Source organism: Pistacia vera, unplaced genomic scaffold (genome assembly GCF_008641045.1).
Source record: "Pistacia vera cultivar Batoury unplaced genomic scaffold, PisVer_v2 Contig276, whole genome shotgun sequence".
NCBI lineage: Eukaryota > Viridiplantae > Streptophyta > Magnoliopsida > Sapindales > Anacardiaceae > Pistacia > Pistacia vera.
In genome coordinates, this window is record NW_022196086.1 from 617,959 (window position 1) to 628,430 (window position 10,472).

The 10,472-nt window shown below is 36.9% G+C and overlaps 1 pseudogene; it reads right to left on the bottom strand.

The window, feature by feature from the left end:
- Positions 1 to 6,770: 6,770 nt before the first annotated feature.
- LOC116133854 lies at positions 6,771 to 10,210 on the bottom strand (annotated as a pseudogene).
- Between the last annotated feature and the right edge of the window lie 262 nt (positions 10,211 to 10,472).

Here is a 10,472-nt window from a genome sequence, read left to right on the forward strand (position 1 = left end):
AATGAAATCTCGTCATATATCTATATGTTTTATTCCATAAAATCTCGTTATATATGAACTTTTTTTTTTTTTTTTTTTTTTGCCTAAAATGCTTCTTTAGCTGGAATAGTCCACTCTCCCATGATTTCAATATACTTTGATCTTCTCCTCTGGAGCAGAACTTCTTGAACATTAAAATACCAATCACTTCCATTACCATCTACAAACCTCTCATGGAATTTCAGCCTCTGCAGTTCCATCATCAACTTCATCCTCAAAGCTTGTCTCCACTCCAACGACTCAATCAACAGCCAACTAAATCTGTCAACGGCCTCAAAACCTCGGACATCACCGTTGACTCACCGTGAAACCTCCGGTTCCGCTTCTATGTCCCCACTGACTGAAATTATGTTGACATGCCGGTTATAGTTAACTTTCTGGTGGAGGCTTCACGTTGATGTTGCCAAATTCATTAGCCTACCATTGCTTCTATCGAAGACTTGCTGAAGAAGTCCTTAGTATCATCATCTCTGTGAACTACAGGCTACCACCAGAATATAAGCATCTATGTCAATACTAAGACGGTTTAATGTCCTCAAATTCATCAAAAATAACTTCAAAATTTGAAGGGATGCAAATGTAAAGAAATAATTCATTTGTGGCAACTTGGCACATCATGTGGTAGTCAAGGCTTGTGAGTTAATTTATTAACTTGAAAGTCATTGGAGTTATCTCAAATCAGCCATTTTTTTGGAGAACAGGGACTGAACCTGAAATAAGGCTTGTTCAGGCGCCATTTATTAACATGGAGATTGCTGACAGAGCTTACCTGCCTGAAGGGTCAGATAGACACAATCTTGGAGCCAATTTTTTCGTGGTGATATCTCCGAAGTAAACTTTCCAACAACATCTGAGTTTGTTGGATGGCTTGATTTGTCGATAGATTGGCAAAAGAGGTACTATAAGGGTTGAAGAAGTTTTGAACAGAAGCTTGTTTGATTATCTGAATGCATTTCATGCTTTTTGTACATCACCATTGTTGCCAGAGTCTGGATTATGTATTAAGGGGCAATAAAAGATTTCATTGAGAAACAATGTGCAAATTAGAACTGTCTCTCGTTTTGGATGTTGCAAATAAGAAGCTTACTTACAAGCATATCACATTGGGAATGCCATTAAAAAGAGAGAGCTTTATCCAACCTTCCATAACCAATCACCCTCCTAAATTCACTTCTCTTAACTTTAGAATCTCCGAGCAGTTGCTCCACTTCAATCAACAAGAAGTATAGTTAGAAGAATGTATTCTTAGAAAATAATGAAACATAAGAAAGAAAGAAAGTTAACTATGAGTGCTACAGATAAGACGACCCAAAAAACACAGTGAAAATACAAGTAACCGTTGCGAAAATCAAGTTTCACCCTCCCCTTGTGGCTGGATGGCGATCTCTTTAGCCATTAAGGTTAGTTATACCAGAGGTCTTGTGTTCAGTTAGGGGAAAGGCAATTACCTAGTTTACCCAAAAAAAAAATAAAAATTAAGTTCCTGAAGAATGCAGGCTCCTACTTCTTCAAGAATTCTAAAATAGTATGTAATCCGCAGTGTTTTTTATGTTCCACATTTGCAAATTCATTGTCCCAGAAGGTTTGGCCTCAAGTGCAATGTTTTTTAGAAACACAGAACACTTAAAGCGAATATGGTATTTTTTGTTTTATGAGAACAAGAAATTAAAATATAAACCGAACAAGCTTTTGCATTTTAGGAGATTAGAAAATGAAAAAAAATAACACTATAATCCCTACTAGTTGATGGAATATCTTTTTCTTTTTTCGGGCAAGTAAGTATATTAATCCAAAAACAAAAAGGTCACAGAGTAACATGATGGGCCTAAGGGCCATTGAACACAACAAAGACAACAAAGGTACAAAGGCCTAAACACAAGAGCACATAGGCTCAAGCACGGTACATCCGCCCGAAGGAGAACAAAGGCTAGAAAACAAAAGCAAACAGGCATAGACACCCAAAAAAAGGGCATGCAGGCTCAAACCCAATGCTCAGAAAAGGCACATACACCTAAAGGAGCACACAGGCTCAACAAAAGAAAGGAAAGAAACTATGGAGGCTTAGAGTGTTGGGACTGAAGCATGGGCCACTCAATGGTAGTGGAAGTCCGCTTCGACATCAACAACGCTCATGTTGCAGTGGGCAACAGACACCATTGCTAGCGACCGTTCTCGGCCATCCACGAGCATGGGCCACTCCATGTTAGAGTGGAAGCCCGCTTCGAGATCAACAACGTTCGTGTTGCAGTGGGCAACAGACACCATGGCTAAGGACCCTTCCCGGCAGGTGGCAAAAGATCATGAGCTTCAACAATCAGAGCACCTCCTGGAAGGAATTCCTTCCGGTTGAGGAGCCACAGTTCGGTGCCTCCTTTGGCAGGTGGCAAACGTGGCCAAACTTGCAACATTTAGGACAACACGTTGGTTTCCATTCATACTCGATTTCAACTCGAACTGAGTCTCAATGGTGTTCAACACTTTGTTGGCTGGGACATTTTATCGAATAGTTGGTGGGCGTTAATTTTTTGGGCTATGTGACAAGAGTAATGGCGGCGAATGAGGGGAACTGTCGGACGATGGTTGGGGAAGGTGTTTGTGATTAGAGGAGGTGTGGAGGATGGTTTTTGAGGTGAAAACGGTGAAGGGGCAGGGTGGCCTGTTGGAGGCATGCCAAGCAGCGGGCGCAGGGCAACAGATGGGCTAGGCCTTTCTTCGAGCAGGTGGTGGGCGCAACTTTGGGCTTCGATTTTCTGTAAGCAAAAAGTTAGCAACAGCCAAAAAAACAAACCAACGCAAACTACAACGAACGATGAGTCTGGTAGTGTGTTTAGTTGGGGTTGGTGACTCTCCGATTGACCAGAAAAGGTCTTTGATGGAATATCTTTCTATTACACTATGCAAGGTTTTTTCTGTTTTTTTTGGGACTGCATTACATGTAGCCAGAAAAGGACTGTCTTTGATGGAACATCTTTCTATTACACGATGTAAGGGTTTTTCTGCTTTTATTTGGGCTGCATTAAATGTACCCACCCAAGGTTCAGCCCAAATACAAGCTGATACCCTCACTTTGAAAAACCATCAACGTTCCACCCAATTTTCAGTTCCAATAGTTGAACTTAACAGTAAAAGGGCAATTATGTCCTTTTACCCAATAAATATAACCCAAAAGGAATAAACCCAAAAAAATATTTTCGCCAATGTATATAGTTTTAATCTAAAACTGAAAACTCTAATCTCTCACAATTGTTAAATCGGACAAATCTAAACAAAAGATATTATTTCCTACCTCCATTGATGGGGGGCCGGTCATATATCTGCTCCCATATTTGCACAAAAATAAACATATAAACAATAAAAGCCATCGCTTTAAAGAGTATTTTAGAGTAAAATCAATGTCAATAGTAAGCTGACAGATGAAAGAATGATTCTCAAAATTGAAAAGAACATTATTATTAATCGAGGCAGAACCTTAACCTTTCAAATATTTTTGCAAAGAATATGACTGAAGCATTTCAGTTGTGAGACTTTTACCTGGAAATGCAAATGCTAGAATAAACGAACTTATTGATCATAACTGTGTGTGGTTAAAATAAAAGTACAATCTTACTAGGAAAAGCATTATTCATTTGATTTGTATATTGAAGAGTTAGCCACATAAATTACCACACAAGATAAGTACAGTAGGGGGAAAAAAAAGTTCGTGAATAAAGTGCGCATATGCTGATGCATCTCACACCAATATTTTTTTATTTGTTGCCATGATTCTGATCTAGCTAACTACATCTACGCAATAGAATTTAGTCGAGTGACGGGATCCCTATGCATCTGTCCATTCATTGCTCGTAAACTAAGCCAGCAGAATTGACCAAGTTGTCGCAGCATTAGAATGTGTAATAATGAATTCGACAGGCTTGAAGAAATGAACAAGCCCTCAATTCTACTGTTGTCAGGGATCAATTTCCCGAAAACAAAAGATAAGACAGTTTTGACTTGTTTGATATTTTTATTGGTTTATTGTAAATGATTTTAATGTGAGCTTAAAATACATAAAAAATATTTTAATTTTCTGGATTTATTTTCGGAAAAACAAATACAAGAAACGATATGGAACAACCGAACAAGCACTTCCAAAAACCATAGCAAGTAAAAGGTAGAGAAAAGGCCAGCAGGAGTGAAGAGTTTAATTCCAAGAGTTATTTGTTCATGAGGTTTAAGTACTAAACAGTATCACTTCAATCTTTTTGGATACGGCTGCTGATCAGGGCAGTAATCACAGCTTCGCTTGATGACAGTACTTGCTACTGCTAATCTATCAGGATCTAAAACCTCAGGACTAGTATTGCTGCTAAGATTATTGGACGCTGAGACGAATTCTTCAATATCAGAATCATATACTGGACGGAGCCCACATTCTTTTACCTTCATCGTAATGCCTTCTTCGGTGAGTCCAAAAGAAACCACACTTAGATAAAAAATATCGTTCTTGGTGAGATAACTTCTAGAAATGTAGAACAACAAGAGGTGATCTGTCCCAGCCAAGGAATTTGGAGGGACTGACATGGAGACAGTAGGAATCCTTTTTGTATTCAGGGGTGTCTTGGAAACAGCATGAGTAGGAGTGATATCCACTTGTACGTTACAATCAAGTTTTATCCATTTGTATGGACATAAACCCTTTGGATCATGTATTGAAAAAGCAGCACAAAGTGCCAGTCCCCTACATCTTAGCATTGGTTGAGCAATTCTTAATGATGACCCTTCACTATGATAAATAAACCAGTCTGGAACTTGAGATCGAGGAACAACAATTTTGAATTCAAAACGTGTAACTCCACAATTAAGTCTCTCTGAATAAAGAAGAGGCATTGCCAGAATATTGTTTTCAATCAAATTGTTCTACTCATAGTCAATGTCATCATGTATAGGCAATAAGCTACCATTTACTAATTGATTTTCATATGATTTTACAATTAATTAAAATAATGGTTATAATTAGAGATATCAAAACTAAATCTGAAGTCATAAATAAATAAATAAACTTATATAACCATACCTGAACTTTGACTTTTTAACAGCGAATGAAGCACATTTTTAAAAAAAGTGACCGTCACACCGTTGGTTCTTCTACTTCCAGCCAGTTTGAAGAAATTAGTAAAATAAAAGACTCGTGATATTGATCTGAATCTATGTGATGGACTTGATGATATTATTTCCAAGGATATGCAATTCTGAGCAAATAATACATCTGTACTTGCTGGAAGTTCTGGCAAGGCTTGAAGTCGATCGCAATATTGTATATAAAGAGTTTTAAGCTTAGGGAGTTGACTGATGCTTGGAGGTAAACTAACAAATTTGTTCCTGCTCAGAATCAATGTTATTAAAGTTGGTAAGAAGCCAATATCAGAGGGAATTGCACCTTCTTGGAGATTGCAATCACCTAGATCCAAGCGTTTTATAGAGCATAAACCAGATAAAGAAGAAGGAAACCTCAAGCCCACGGACTCTGGATTTGCTCTAGAGAACAATGGGAACAAGCTGGAGAGGTAACTCCCGGACTTTCGAGTTTTTCCTTTGCGTCCATGAAAAGATAATTGTTCGAGGTTTTTCAATAGCACAATAGAAGATGGTGGTTAGTTTATAGCAGCTCCACCTAAATCAAGATTTTTCAAAATTGCCAGATGCTCCAAGTCTTCTGGCAGTTTGTCTAGTTTTGAGCAGCCATTAAGATCAAGAACTTTAAGCATTGCGAGATGCTTTGTATTGGACATGATCTCTCTAACAGTACTGAGTTTTGAGCAGCCAGAAAGGATAAGAACTTCAAGAGATTCCCATTCAATTTTATCTCCAAGCCTCCTAAGCTGTTTGCAGTCTTTAAGATTCAGTAATATAAGCTTTTTGAGGAGTCCAATGGATGGGTGAACAAAAGATAAACTTGTACAACCATCAAAAATCAGTCTCTTAAGATTTGGGGCAACAGTGAAGTCTGGGGTCTCAGTTAAGTATGTTGAGTGACTGAGGTTAATACTAGTCAATTGGTTCAAATGCTGATAGAAGGAAAATGAAAACTAAATTAGAAAAGATCAGTTTCAGCAAACAAGAAAAGTTGAGTTTCATTTTAGAGAAAGAAACAGAGATGTACATATGCAATTGAGAATGTTACCTCTACTCCGTACTAAAGTTGTTTAATGTGGCTGTTACACATGTTAAGTTCGAAAAGTTTGTTGTATTGAAAATTGAATGGCAAAGATCTTAAGGGGTAGCCATGCCAATCCAGAAGACATAACTCATCTGAAAGATATTCGAGGCTTTGGCAAAGGCTACCATCTTTGATTTTGAGTAATCTTAGATTGTTCATCCTTGAAAAGGATTTCGCATTCAATTTTAATTCTTTGTATGCGGGAAAGTCTAGGACTATGCCTTCAACAGCCTCTGTGCCCTGATGGAAAAAGAGCAATGGTTAAGTGATTAGGTAAAAAAAAATAAAACTTCAATCCTATCTATCTAATATTGTATCCATATATTGACATAATGATGTTTTAAGTTTGCAATCTCTCCAGGACAGCATACCTCATTTTTTGTCAATATACGATGAATATCATTAGAAAGCCACAATCTACTCCGCTGGCCACGCTTTTTTGGGCACTCTTGGCAAAAAATTTCCCAACCCATATACTGTATCAAATCATGCATGCACAATGAGTTGTTTGAAAGAGTTATGATACATTTATCAATCAAAACTCTAATATTTCTCTTATTTTATCTATGTCCCTCCCTTTAAAGAAACAAGCAACATCCAGAAATATTTTCTTCTCTAGTTCCTGCAGCCCATCGTATCTTATTTTTGAGAATTTCAAAAATTCTTCGGTCAGGAACTTTTTTCAATCTATCCAATGCGTCTTTCCACTCAGCTTCACTTCTACCAAACAAAATCGATCCCAAAACTTCAAGAGCTAATGGAAGGCCAGCAGCATGACTGACCATTTGCAGTGAGAGCTCTAAATAACCATCAGTAGGATGACCTTTTCTAAAGGCTTTCCAGCAAAAGAGCTGAAGAGCTTCCTCATGACTTAATCCATCAACCATATGCACATTATCCACGCCATGTCTAACAAGTAAATGTTGATCTCTAGTTGTAATGATGATTCTACTTCCCAAACCAAACCAATCATGCATTCCAGCTAATGCTTGTAATTGTTCTAATTGATCTACATCATCAAGTATGACGACAACACTTTTACGCTGTAACCTTCTCCCAATCTCATTACATCCTCCGTCAACATCCCATATGTTTATATTTCTTTCTATCAAGAGTTTTGAAATAAGTTGTTGCTGCAGGCGAACAGACCTTGTGTCAAAGAAACTTCTCTAACGTTGGCAAGAAAGCAACTACCATGAAATTGATAAGAAATCTTGTCCAAAACAAATTTTGCTAGAGTTGTCTTACCTATTCCACCCATTCCAAAAATCCCTAACATGTGAATATCATCCAAACCTATACCTAGAAATAGGTCTATTTCCTTCATTTGTGAGTCCATTCCTACCAGATTCCAAATGGTATTTAACAAGGTAGGACCCAATTTACTTGATATGTCATAAACAATGCCTCGAATAAATTTGGACTCTTCCCTGCAAATGAGGGAAACAAAAACCAATAATATGAAAAGTTAGTATGGCATACAAATATGTAAAATAATCTTAAACCTATCTATTATTTTCTTTTCACTGGAATTAAATACCAGTTCCAATAGATGTCAAATAATTGAAACCAAATTAAGGTAAAATAAACTACTAACAATCCAAGTAGTGTAAGGGAAAAACAAATAATACAAAAATATTATTTCTGAGTTTCGTTACCAAATATATTTCCTAAGGGTGAGCATGGTTAAAGGATAGACTGGAAACCGACGGGTACCCAAATCGACGGTTCCGGGTAAGAATTGGAACCAGCCCTCACAAGTATTTTGGGAGTCTTGACAAAGCCAACGTGATGGTGTTGGTTGCAATGGTGTTAGATCCTAGAAATAAAATGAAATATGTGAGCTTGTGCTACAAAAAGATATATGTCGGTGACTTAGAAAAGGTTGAAAAGATGTATGGAATAGTAAGACATGTGTTACAACAACTGTATGAATTTTATGACAGACTTCCATCAAATTTAGATAAAGTCAAGTTTCCAGTTCCTATCCACCAATCGGAAATGATCAGCCTTTATGTGTTGCTGATGGTAGTGAGTATGATGATATTGCCTCTAGCCCCTTGAGGAGGCATATGTGGAGGAGATAGAGTAGGGGTTACATGTTAGATCGGTACCTTATGATAAATGTGAATCCATGAAGTTTGAGTTGATGATTTGAGTGGTGGAAAATAAATGCATCCAAGTATCTGGTTCTCTCGCGTGGCCAAAGATATCTTTGCAATTTCGGTGTCTACAGTTGCTTTTGAGTCAGCTTTTACTTCATCGATCATGTACTTGATCAATGTCGGAGTTCTTTGTCTCCACAGGCCGTTGAAGCGTTGATTTGTACACAAGTTAGTTAAGATCACACCAACTCCAGCTGAAGATAACTTGGAGGACACAACAGCTTATGATGCGAGTACGATGTCTATCTGTTATATTCATATCTCTTTAATTTATTGGTAAATAATTTTATTCAAGGCTTTTACTTTTTAACTACTATTGACTTTTTTGTGTTTATTTTGTAGAAATGATTGACTTAAGTCACTTGACGAAGGAATATATCATTATCCATGGCTAATTTGGAGCATTAAACTGATGTTTAGATGTTTTATTGAATTGTATTTCTCAATTTTGTGTTTTTTTGTGTTTATTTTGTTGTTATGTTATTTGAAATGATAATGTTTTTATAATTTTAATTTTGGAACAGTAATTGGCTAGTTGTCACAGATGTGATTTTTTAAAACAAGTTGTAGGTGTATGTGTGATTTTCGTGAACTGCCAGGGGTTTACATAATTTGTTTAGGGTGTATTTGTCATTTTTTAAATTAACAAGGGGTAATTTAAATTTACAGGATACCCAAAAAGGAACCGGAACCTTCATCTAAGGTTCCGGTTCTAGGAACCGAAGAACTAGAATCGACTGGATCTAGTTCCAGTTCCTTTTGCTAGGAACTGGAATGAACTTGCCAATTTTAGTTCCTAGCAATTCTGGCGGTACTCAGAACTGCTAACCCCTATTCCAAATCTTCAACATAAAATACTCCATTGATTTTTTTTCAGGTTCCCTTGAATTGGCCTTTCTATCAATTTATACTTGGCTAGAAAAAGTATGCACCTATGGGTAACTTAATTTGAGACAAAGCTTTCTTTCAATATAACAGAACGGCAAGAAAAAGATCTCTGCACTGGCTATTAAATTTATGACATTTTTTCAAGAGCAAACATGTAAATAACTGGCCAAATCTTATATAGGCAATGTTATTTATCCCTATTTAAATTTTAATCATTGATCTGCCCCAAGCACACACCAAATTTGTGGTTGAACTTCACCCAGCTATAATGTGTAATGTTGCATAATTAATTAGTGGAAGTTTATAGCACTTTTTGTTTAAACTTAAGATATGTATTCTGCAAGGATACTTCTCAATACTTCTTATTTTTTACATGCAATATCTGAGTATTTTGAATTCAAATTGAAATGTAAAAGAAAACAGATGAGAAGAAGATAATTGTTAGTGTTATCTATTCTGCAAATGCCATCCAGAGAGATTTGCAATCTCCGTCATAGCAGCCCTCCACCTTTGCACCTTTCCAAATCCTCGCTAGAATTTTGTTCAATTCTGCGAAAGCTTTCTCAAAGCTTCCAGTCTGATTTCTAACCTCGGGGACTGACATTGTAGACACTGGCAAACTATCTGACCCATCAATTTCATGCATTACCAAATCTTCACGAGTTCATCCAGGCACCCTGTTGAAAATGCATAGTTTTCTGAAAAAACGATGAGTGCAAACCTAATTCTTCAATTGCTTTAAAGAGTTCCACGATATTACCTTTCCTCTTTCAAGTCTCTGGTTATCTTTGAAGGTGAATATTCCTTTCTGATCCAATGCAGAATATAAATGACTAGTATGCGTGTGTCTTCCCCTCTGAAACTAAGAACACATCATTTTCCATCCAGTGCTATTTTGCTTTGCTTACTCGTGGAAGCCATTACAAAACTATTGGAGACAGATTAACCAAACCTTCAGGCAGAAAATTTAAAAGTTGAAAAACTTTTTAGAATTGCGTTATTGCTGAAGAAAAGGAATGGAGATCTCGCATTATTTCCTCTTAAGAATACAAAGTATTCAACACTTACAACATGAAGAGCCTTCGTTTCTTGCAATCACAGATGGCGAAACTTGTTTGATATTTCAATAATTAACTCTTGAAGACTAAACATATACAGAGTGATTTTGATTTATGATGATGAGA